At 50.9% G+C, this 11,241-nt stretch overlaps 1 protein-coding gene across 4 annotated transcripts in view; it reads right to left on the reverse strand.

Moving 5' to 3' along the window:
• Window positions 1–2,857, reverse strand: part of ARHGAP39 (Rho GTPase activating protein 39) — a 90,188-nt gene extending 87,331 nt beyond the window's left edge. For all 4 annotated transcript variants that reach the window (XR_012007239.1, XR_012007240.1, XM_072775477.1 and 1 more), the window contains exon 1: window positions 2,741–2,857. The gene's annotated coding sequence lies outside the window, so the exon portion shown is untranslated. The remainder of the gene's footprint in view (window positions 1–2,740) is intronic.
• Between the last annotated feature and the right edge of the window lie 8,384 nt (window positions 2,858–11,241).

Here is an 11,241-nt window from a genome sequence, read left to right on the forward strand (position 1 = left end):
TCTTCAGAGAGCACGCTGGCTGCATACCTGTCCCGTGCACCGTAGGACGCTGAGCAGCACCCCAGCCTCCACACATTTAGAGCCAGTAGCACATGCCCCAAGGTGGAACAATCAAACCCTTCTCCAGATGAACAGCCTCTGGGTGGGAACCACTGCTCTCAACACGTCACCTGAGCAAGTCACCTGAGCAGTTACGGGGAAGACAGAAGAGAGGGAGCCCACCCAGAAGGCACAGCCATCACGGGCACAGGCCCTGGACGATAAATCTGAGGAAGGATAAATTTGCTGACTACTTAGGAGGTACAATGAGGAGGGCCTGCAGCAAAGAAATGTGGTCCTAGGGGAGGACCTAGGACACCAAGCTCTTCAGAGTAGCGATCAACCAGATGATGGTCCCAAAGCACCCAAGGACTGAGGCCAGAGGTGAAGGAGGAGGCAGGGTCTTAAAAGCCTAAAGGGCTTTTGCATCCAGAGGCTGGCTGCAAAGTCTGAGGCTGAGGGCAGAGTCTGGCTGGCACCGTTGCCCTGGGTGAGACCACCCAGACAGAGAACGAAGCAGGCCCTTTTTTTCCTTTGTGAGGGACAGCCCACCCCAGCGCGCATGCAGGAGAAAAAGCTAGGATGGACATTTTAAAATCTGTCTTTAGATATTTTAAATTTTGCTCACATAAGCTGCTTTGTCACTATATGTTCTGAACATTAAACCCCATTAATGGGGCACCTGGGTGGCGCAGTGGTTAAGCATCTGCCTTCAGCTCAGGGTGTGGTCCTGGGATCAAGTCCCTCATCGGGCTCCCTGTGAAGAGCCTGCTTCTCCCTCTGCCTGGGTCTCTGTCTCTCTCTGTGTGTCTCATGAATAAAAAAAAAATAAAATCTTTTTTAAAAATTAAAAAAAATAGGGATTCCTGGGTGGCGCAGCGGTTTGGCGCCTGCCTTTGGCCCAGGGCGCGATCCTGGTAGACCCGGGATCGAATCCCACATCGGGCTCCCGGTGCATGGAGCCTGCTTCTCCCTCCGCCTGTGTCTCTGCGCCTCTCTCTCTCTCTGTGACTATCATAAATAAATAAAAATTTTTAAAAAATTAAAAAAAATAAACCCCATTTGTGCCCAAAGACTCTAAAGTGGAAGGACCCCCCCCCGCCCACCCCCCCCCCCCCCGACACACACACCAAGTCTTAGTGTCACAGGTTTAAAGGAGATGAGGTATGGTCATCAAGAGTAAGTCTAAAATACTCTCCCTAGATCTGAGAAAGAGAATCATCTCCTTGGGAATGACTTTTCCTTCTTTGCTCTGAAGCAGGTTCAATTTTATTTTTTCCAACAGCTTAGCAAGATACCATGTTACAGAACTAGTATTCCAAGTTCTCACTCTGTTGCTTATGTCCTCACTGCCATTTAAGTTTGTTAATAGTTATCTTTTTTTTTTTTATCCCAAGGATAACACTGTTCAGTAAAACAGCAGTAGCTTCAGCGGTTTAAATCAGAGAATTACCCAAGAACTGCTCTAAATCTCATTCCTGTGTGTAGAAATGAGACAGATCCGCACCTGCCCCAAGGACAGTAAGTACCGCAACATACTAGAGTGGCTCCTTGGCAGGTTTTTTCTTCTAAAAGTATCTGATGTGACAACTTCTGCATCACAAACCCATAGTAACTGATACATAACATGTCTAAGTATATAGATGTGTTCTGCATTTCCCTTTATAATGACTCGGTTTTTGCAAATACGACCACAACTGGCTTGAGTAAGAAAATAGAGCCAAAGACTTCAAGCGAATGTAAAACCAAGACGGTGACACTAGGAGCCACTGAAGAGCCAGGAGCCCAGCAGAGGGGCCCTGGGAACCCGGTGTCCGCGGCGCTGACCCCGACAGGTGCGGCGCGCGCCACACGGCGACTGCCTGGCCCCGGCTGCGTCCTCACAACCAACCCGGGAGCCCAGTGTTACTGCTGTTCCCATTTTTCAGATGGGAAACCAGAGGCACGGAGTACAAAGCCAGGAGAGCCCGGCCCCGGAGCCCGCCCCTCTGCACCCCGATCCCCGGCCTCCCGCGAGGCCTCCCGCGGGGCGAGGTGCGGGCGAGGGCGACCGGCCACCGGGCCTGCGCCAGGACGTTTCGCGGGATGAGTCTCCTTTGCAGTCACGCCTCAGGTCGCGGCTCGTTCCCCTCCCCCGGCGAGGCGCACACCTGGCTCCTTGCGCAAGGGCAGCCGCGGCCGGGAACCACCTGCTGGTACCGGGCGCCGCGGGCCGCGCGGCCGAGCACCGCCGTTGGCTTCGGACACGAGCGCCCATTGTCCGCGCCCTGGGGCGCCGAACCCGGCAGCAGGCTTGTGCGGAGGTCACCGGAGGTCGGTTCCAGCCCGCGCCGCCGGCGGCTGCGGAGGGCGCCGCATTTCTGCGGAAGGTTGCGCAGCGGCGGCGGCTGCGGGCGTGTGACGTGCGGCTCCGGCACCGCGGCCTCCGCGTTTTAAGATAAAAGACGCCCCGACCCCCGAGACGCGCGGCGTCCTCGCTCGACCGCCGCCCCGCGCCCCCGGACAAAGCGGCCCGCGCCCCGCGCCCCGGCCAGGTGCGCCAGCCCGCCCCGCCCGCCCGGCACACCCACGCGCCCGCCGTCGCCGCGGGCCCGGCTCTCCGCGAGGCCCGTCCGGGGACCTCCCCGAGGCCGGGCGGGGGCCGCAGCGCCGGCCTCTCCGCCATCTTCCCGGCCGCGCCGCCCACCGCCCGCGCTCTCACCGGCCGGCTGCTCGCCGCCGCCCTGCATCCCGGCCCGCGCCTCGGCTCTCCGCGGCTCTCCCGCCGCCGCCGCCGCTGCAGCAGCTGCCCGCGCGGTCCGCCTCCTGCGCCGCCGCCGCTGCCGCCGCCGCCGCCGCCAGCCCAGGGCGCCGCCGCCGCGCGTCCTCCCGTCACCAGCGCAACCCCCCGCCTCCGGCCCCGCCCCCGCGGCCCCCGCTCCCGCCACCAGGGGGCGCCCCTCGGCCCGGGTGCGCCTGCGCCGGCGCGCGGCATGCCGGGAGGGGCCGGGGCGGGGGGCGGGGGGCGCGCGGCCTGCCGGGAGGGGGGCGGGAGGGCGGGGCCGAGAGCGGGGGAGGGGCGCGCGGCCTGCCGCAAGCGGGGCGGGGGGCGGGGGCGCGCGGCCTGCCGGGAGGGGGGTGGGGCCGGGGGCGGGGGGCGCGCGGCCTGCCGGGAGCGGGGCCGGGGGGCGCGGGGGCGCGGGGGCCGGGCGCGCGGCCTGCCGGGAGGGGGCGCGCGGCCTGCCGGGAGGGGGCGGGGTCTGCCCGCAGGTGGACGCGGGGCCGGGAACCCGTTGTGGGGCGGACCCGGGCCCACCCGCCCTGCGTGCTGGCCGCGCAGACCCTCCCGTCGGTGCGGAGGGCGGCGAGCGCCTGGGACGTGGGCGCGGGGAGCTTCCCCTCCCGCGGCGGTGCGGACGCGCCCAACCCCCGGCGCCCCTTCCCGGGCTCGGGACGTCCCGTTGCACGCCCTTGCGCAGGTGGGCGGCCCCTGGCGTGTGGCCACCTCGCCGGTCCCGGGGCGCGCTCCAGCGTCCGCGCCTCCCGCGGGGCTTCACGCCGGAACCGCCATCACCTGTGTCCGTGGCCAAAAGTCGCGTTTGCTTCGGCTCCAGAGCTCGCCCGCGGCTGCACCCGCCCCACTCCGGCCCCCCGTCCTGCAGCTCAGCCTCCCCGCCCCACTCCTGCCCCCCACCCCCGGCCTGCAGCCCAGCCCCCCCCCCCCCCGTCTTGCAGCTCAGCGCCCCCCCCCCCCCCCCGTGCCCTGCTGCTGGGAGCACTCTGACCCCCTCCCCCGGCCTGCTCAGTGCTGTGCCCCACTGCTAGGAGCGCCCCCACACCTCCCATCCCCACGTGGAGGACTGGTCTCTAGCTCTCTCTCCGCTGTAGGCCCCTGAGGACCCCCGCCGTGCGTGGACCCAGCCATTCCCCAGCATGACCACTGGGGAAACATCACACAACCAGGCTGGCTGGCTTCACTTTAAACTTAAAATGAGTGCATCACACTTCCTTGCAATTTGGTGATTTTCTCTGGTGGGGTAAGTCCCTCACCCTCCAAGTGACCAGAACGGCTCTGGCCTCTCTCGTTGAGCCTCAGACATGAGACCAAAACTCTTCTTACCACCAAACCCAAAGAGCCACCCACCTCTGTCCCCTGACCTTCACCTTCCCTCCGGAAGACAGGCATAGTTTCCCTGCTGCTGCCTGAGGCGGGCCCTTCCCTCCGCTCCCTCTTGAATTCTCAAAGATATTGCTTAGCCATCTCCTCCCCTAAAGACCTTTCTCTAATATTTCCACGAGCATACAAATTCACTCTGATATTTTTCATTAGAAAAAAAAAAAAAAAAAAGCTGTAGGGCAGCCGGGTGGCCCAGCGGTTAGCGCCGTCTTCGGCCCAGGGCGTGATCCTGGAGACCTGGGGTCGAGTCCCAAGTAGGGCTCCCTGCATGGAGCCTGCTTCTCCCTCTGCCTGAGTCTCTGCCTTTCTCTCTCTCTATCATGAATAAATGAATAAAATCTTAAAAAACAAAACAAAACAAAAAAAAAACCTTTAACTCCACATCCCCCTCGGGCTCCCTGGTGACTCTGTTGCTCAAGAGGCTTGCTTGCACCTTTTATCTCCTTCTCTTCTCATCCTCTAATTCCATGGAACACGTCCCTGTTTAGATCACGTGTTGCTGACTCCAGTGTACTTTTTCCCTGCTGTCATCTGGTTGTCCCGGCAGGATGGTCCAACATGTTAAGTCTGAGTTGCTTTTGTTTTTTTTTTTCATATGTCTTTTTATTTTTATTATTATTATTTTTATGATAGTCACAGAGAGAGAGAGAGAGAGAGAGAGGCAAAGACATAGGCAGAGGGAGAAACAGGCTCCATGCACCTGTGGGATTCGATCCCGGATCTCCAGGATCGCGCCCTGGGCCAAAGGCAGGCGCTAAACCGCTGCGCCACCCAGGGATCCCATGAGTTGCTTTTGTTGATGGGAGCATTGGATCTGCAAGTTTGGGGCTCAGAGGATGTGACTCTGTGTATTATCTGCTTGTAACACAGTAAGAGGCCAGTATTTTGGCTAAGGACAGCAGCTGTCATATGGCCACATATACTAGAAAGGTGCACACACCTACTTTGGGGCTTCAAGAAGGTGGCCAAAGACTGCTCCATAATCCTCTGCCCTTCACCATTGCAGGTAAGTGGGAGCTAGGAAGTGACAGGGTGAATGAAAGTTTCCTTGGAAAAAGATGTAGACCTACTAGTTTATTTCCTTCCCCACCTCTTGCCAAACATAGGTGAAAGTATGGAAAAATATGTTAAAGCGGGAAATGATCCAAAATAAAACCAAGATGGAAAAAAAAAAAAACTAAGATGGAAATTTACCATCAGATGAAGCAACTGAAGTGCAAATCATTACCAAGGCAAAAAGGAGATTACATTCTGTTAAAGAAGAGACTACAAATAATTAACAATATTCTTAACTTTATAACTGCCAGTTATTTTGCCAGCAAAATGGGTTTATTTAGTAATAGCGGAAAATTGTAATTCAAGATAAGCAAGCAAAAGCAAAACTGCAGGTAGGTGAGCCGCAGAGCACAGGAGAGCAAAGCTCTGGTACAGGGGAAAGGGGGAGAAAGTGGCATCTGCGGCGACCGACGAGGCGCATCTCCCTTCCCATCGTCTCCTCAGGCTGGAGGGGGCTGAGCTCCCCCTGCCGGCCTCCCGGCGCATCGGAAACAGGGTCTCCTCTATGCAGTTTCACAGTTCACCCCTAAACAACACGGCTCCAACCGTGTGCGTCCACTTATAGGGGGATTTTTTTTTTCAAAAGTGTGTTAGAAAATTTTTTGGAGATTTGTGACAATTTGAAAAAATGTACAAACTGTGTAGTCTAGAAATATAAAAAAATGTTAAGTATGTGAGGAATGTATAAAATATATAAGTACTAGTCTATTTTATCATTTGCTACCATAAAATATATACAAACTTATTATAAAAGGTTACAATTTGGGACGCCTGGGGCAGCCCGGGTGGCTCAGCGGTTTAGGGCCGCCTTCAGCCCGGAGCGTGATCCTGGAGACCCGGGATCGAGTCCCACGTTGGGCTCCCTGCATGGAGCCTGCTTCTCCCTCTGCCTGTGTCTCTGCCTCTCTCTCTGTGTGTCTCTCATGAATAAATAAATGAAATATTTTAAAAACATATAAATAAATAAATTTTAAAAATTTGGGACGCCTGCGTGGCTCAGCGGTTGGGCGTCTGCCTTTGGCTCAGGGCGTGACCCCGTGGTTCGGGATTGGGTCCCGCAGCGGGCTCCCTGAGTGGAGCCCGCTTCTCCCTCTGCCTGTGTCTGCCTCTGTGTGTGTGTGTGTGTGTGTGTGTGTCTCATGAATAAATAAATCTTTAAAAAAAAACTAGGCTTCCTACCTAACCTACTTGTCATCCTGCCCCAGAAATACTGTCTCCGAAATTTTCTGGTCAGCACCAATAAGGTGATCTGTCACATGCGTCTTTCCATCCTCCAAGAAGATGCAATAATCCACATACTAAGAACTTTTTGTCCCCAAATGAAGGTGACCTAAGCCTAAAATAATCCTTTTTTTTCCATTTATGACTTACTTCCCTGCTCTGCTTTCAAAAACCTTTCTCTTTCTGTAGCACTTTAGAGTTCCACTCTATTTGCTACATACTTGATTCATGAATCACTTAATAAAGCCGTTTAGATCTTCAAATGTACTTGGTCGAATTTTTTTTTTAACAGTACATACTGTACTACTGTGATAGATATCGGCCACCTCCTGTTGCTTTGTGGTGAGCCCAAGTGTCCCGAGGATCCACTGAAAACACCATGTGACATCAATCACTCTACATCAGTGCTTTGTCCCTCCAGTAGACTACACAGTAAAGATGATCTCTTGTGGTTCTCTGTATTTTTTTTCTCGTGTATTTTTCATTGTATTTAGTGCAACACCATAAACCTCCAATAACACTAAGAGACCCATACGAATGCCAATGATGGCATAATGATGCCAAGTGTGCTTCCAAGAAGCAGGAAAAAAACCACGATGTTACCAAAAAAAGTTGAATTGTTTGATATGTACTGTAGATTGAGGTCTGCAGCTGCTGTTGGCCCCCATCTCAAGATAAATCCAGCATGAGGACCACTATAAAAAGAGAAAAGGGGAGCAGCACCTGGCTGGCCCAGTCTGTATAGCATGTGACTCTTGATCTCAGGGTTGTGTGTTCAAGCCCTGCTTTGGACATAGAGCTCACTGAAAAAGGGAGAAAGAGAGAAGGAAATCATGGAGCTGTTGCTGCAACTATGCCAGGAAGAATGAATATCTTGCAAATTTTGTGAAATACCTTGTTATCTCATACTGAAAATGCAGCTTTTATGTAGGTGCAGGACTGCTATGTGGCATACCTATAGGCTCTGATATGATTTGAGAAAAAGCCACATCACTCTATGACAAATTGATGTAAAAAGATCTAAAGCTGGATGATTTAATGCCAGCAAAGGATGGTTTGACAATTTTAGAAAGAGGTTTGTTTGGCTTTGGGATCCCTGGGTGGCTCAGCGGTTGAGCATCTGCCTTCAGCTCAGGTTGTGATCCCAGAGTCCTGGGATCGAGTCCTGAATCGGGCTCCCGAGAGGGAGCCTGCTTCTCCCTCTGCCTGTGTCTCTGCCTCCTGCTCTCTCTTCTCTCTCTCTCTCTCTCTCTCTCTGTCTCTCATGAATAAATAAATAAAATCTTAAAAAAAAAGTGGAACATCATGGGCAAGCTCGTAGATAGTCCTTAGAGAGGCATAAAGTGAGTGATATTAAATATAAAATTAACATGTCAGTTTTCTGTTTTGTACTATTGCTTTCAAAGAATGGTATACAGGGCAGCCCAGGTGGCTCAAGCAGTTTAGTGCTGCCTTCAGCCCAGGGCCTGATCCTGGAGACCCGGGATCTGGAAAGTCCCTGGAAGTCCCATGTCGGGCTTCCTGCATGGAGCCTGCTTTTCCCTCTGCCTGTGTCTCTGTGTCTCTCTCTCTCTCCCTGTTTCTGTCATGAATAAATAAATAAAATATTTTGGGATCCCTGGGTGGCGCAGCGGTTTAGCGCCTGCCTTTGGCCCAGGGCGCAATCCTAGAGACCCGGGATCGAATCCCACGTCGGGCTCCCGGTGCATGGAGCCTGCTTCTCCCTCTGCCTATGTCTCTGCCTCTCTCTCTCTCTCTGTGTGTGTGTGACTATCATAAATAAATAAAAATTTAAAAAAAATAATAAAGGGATGTTTAAAAAAAATTAAAAAAAAAAGAATGGTGGGATCCCTGGGTGGCGCAGCGGTTTGGCGCCTGCCTTTGGCCCAGGGCGCGATCCTGGAGACCCGGGATCGAATCCCACGTCGGGCTCCCGGTGCATGGAGCCTGCTTCTCCCTCTGCCTGTGTCTCTGCCTCTCTCTCTCTCTGTGACTATCATAAATAAATAAAAATTAAAAAAAAAAAAGAATGGTATACAAATGTACAGAAACGTACAGTACAATGCATCCCTCTGTCCCCTAGTTGGAGGAAACGTGTATCAGCCTGTCATCATGGGTAAGCGGGTTTTTACAAAGGTAAATTTCCAATACTGTAGTATAAGTAGGACTATAGTGCTGCAGGCCATAATGATTTTATAACAAATCATTTACTAGTGTATATGCTAGGCTCCTGTGAGGCGATCGTATCAGTTCCGCTAGGCTCCCATAAAGCAGTCACATTACTGCTTCGTCATTATCAATGCATAGATTGTTCAACCTGGAAATAAATATGAGAAATGAAGATTATCTTTTCATGTTTGCTAGCTAGTGCTAGTAATATCTATAATATGTACAGTGTCTTGTATCATATAAGACGATATTGCTGTAGGTACAGACAATTCATCTTGCTACTGGACAATCTAAATGCATAATCAATACAGTACAGTAACAAATTTATTTTCTCTTATGATTTTTGGGTTTTTAAAAATACAGTGTGGTATTATTTTCAGGTCTACAATATAGTAATCTGACAATCCTATCCATTACTCAGTGCTCATCATGATAAATGTACTTTTAATCCCCTTATCTATTTCATCCATCTCCCATCCACCTCCCTTCTGGCACCCATCAGTTTGTTACCTGTATTCTGGAGTCTGTTTTTTGTCTTATTTTATTTTGTTTGCTCATTTGTTTTGTTTCTTAAACTCCACATATGAGTGAAATTATACAGTATTTGTCTCTCTCTGACATTCCACTTAGAATTATATCCTCTAGGTCCATCCATGTTGTTGCAAATGGCAACATCTTTCTTTTTGGTGGTTAAGTAATATTCCATTGTGTACATATACCACATCTTCTTTATCCACTTATCTGTTGGTGGGAATTTGGATTGCTTCCATTATCTTGGCTATTATAAATAATGCTAATAAACACAGGGGCAAATCTATCTTTTCAAATTAGTGCTTCTGTTTTTATTGAATAAATATCCGGTAGTGAAATTACTGGATCATATGGGAATTCTATTTTTAATTTTTTGAGGAACTTCTATACTCTTTTCCACAGTGGCAGCACCAATTTACATCCCTGCCAACAGCACACAAAAGTTCCTTTTTTTCCACATTCTTGCCAACACTTACAGTATTTTTTCTTGTGTTTTTAATTTTAGCCATCCTGACAAGTGTAAGGTGGTATTTCATTGTCATTTTGATTTTCATTCCCCTGGTGATGAGTGATGTTAAGCATCTTTTCATGTGTCTATTGGCTATCTGCATGTCTTCTTTGGAAAATTGTCTATTCAGGTCCTCTAGCTCATTTTTAAAAAAAAATATTTTATCTATTTATTTATGAGAAACACAGAGAGAGAGGGGCAGAGACACAGGCAGAGGGAGAAGCAGGCTTCACACAGGGAGCCCGATGTGGGACTTGATCCAGGGTCTCTAGGGTCACACCCTGGGCTGCAAGCGGCACCAAACCACTGAGCCACCGGGACTGCCCCTGTGTAAAATTTTAAAATATATTTTTTTATAGTAAACGCTTGCCAGATATAGCATTTGTAATATCTTCTTCCATTCAATAGGTTGACTTTTTGTTTTGCTGATGATTTCCTTCACTGGGCAAAGATTTTTATTTTAGTGTTGTCCCAATAGTTTAATCTTATGATTTTCTTTTTTTTTCCTTTTTTAAAAAATATTTTATTTATCTATTCATGAGAGACAGAGGGAGATGCAGGCTCCACGCAAGGAGCCCAACATGGGACTCAAACCCGGGTCTCCAGGATGAGGCCCTGGGCCGAAGGGGGCGCTATACCGCTGAGCCACCCGGGCTGCCCACCTTATGATTTTCTTAATGATATTTTCTCTAGCTTATTTTATTGTAAAAATACAGAATATAATAATATAACATACAAAATATGTGTTGATTATGTTATAGATCAGGCTTCCAGTCCACAGGAGCCATTAGTAGTGGAGTTTTTAAGGAGTTAAAGTTACATGTGGGTTTCCAGCTGCACAGCATGTTGGTGCCCCAACCCGTGTTTTTCAAGGCTTAGTTATATAAGCAGAACTTTGCATTGTGTTTACACTTGAAACATGCCTCCCATCCTTTCACTCATTCATGCAACAAATGCTTTTTGTGTGCCACCTGTGTGCAGGCATTCTTTTAGGTGCTGAGGTTAAGAGCTAGCGAAGCCAAGTCTTTGTATTTGTGGCATTTGTGTTTTGGTTTAGGAGAACATTCCAGATTTTTTTAAAGATTTTATTTATTCATGAGAGACACACACAGGCAGAGACCCAGGCAGAGGGAGAAGCAGGCTCCCTGTGGGGAGCCCGATGCGGGACTTGATCCCAGCACCCCAGGATCACACCCTGGGCTGAAGGCAGACGCTCAACCGCTGAGCCACCCGGTCGTCCCATGTTCCAGTTTTCAGAGGAATTCTCTGTCCTTACCTGATCTGCTGCCATATATTTATTTGTTTATTGTCACTCTCCTCATTAGAATGTCAGCTCCAGGGGCAGCGTCGTCCCTCATCACCATCCCAGCGCCAGAGCAGAGCCTGGCATGCAGCAGGCACTCAGCAAGCACCTGTTGAAATGCATTCATGCGTGTCTTTGGTAGTTGGCACCTGCTTTGTGCACAGTGTCACAGAGATGCTATGGAGACCAGCATGAGAAGGCACCTGCCCTCAGAATCTCAGGCCCAGCTAGAGTGATGGACACAAACAACTAACTGTG

The sequence above is a fragment of the Canis lupus genome, chromosome 14 (genome assembly GCF_048164855.1).
Source record: "Canis lupus baileyi chromosome 14, mCanLup2.hap1, whole genome shotgun sequence".
NCBI classification, from domain to species: domain Eukaryota; kingdom Metazoa; phylum Chordata; class Mammalia; order Carnivora; family Canidae; genus Canis; species Canis lupus.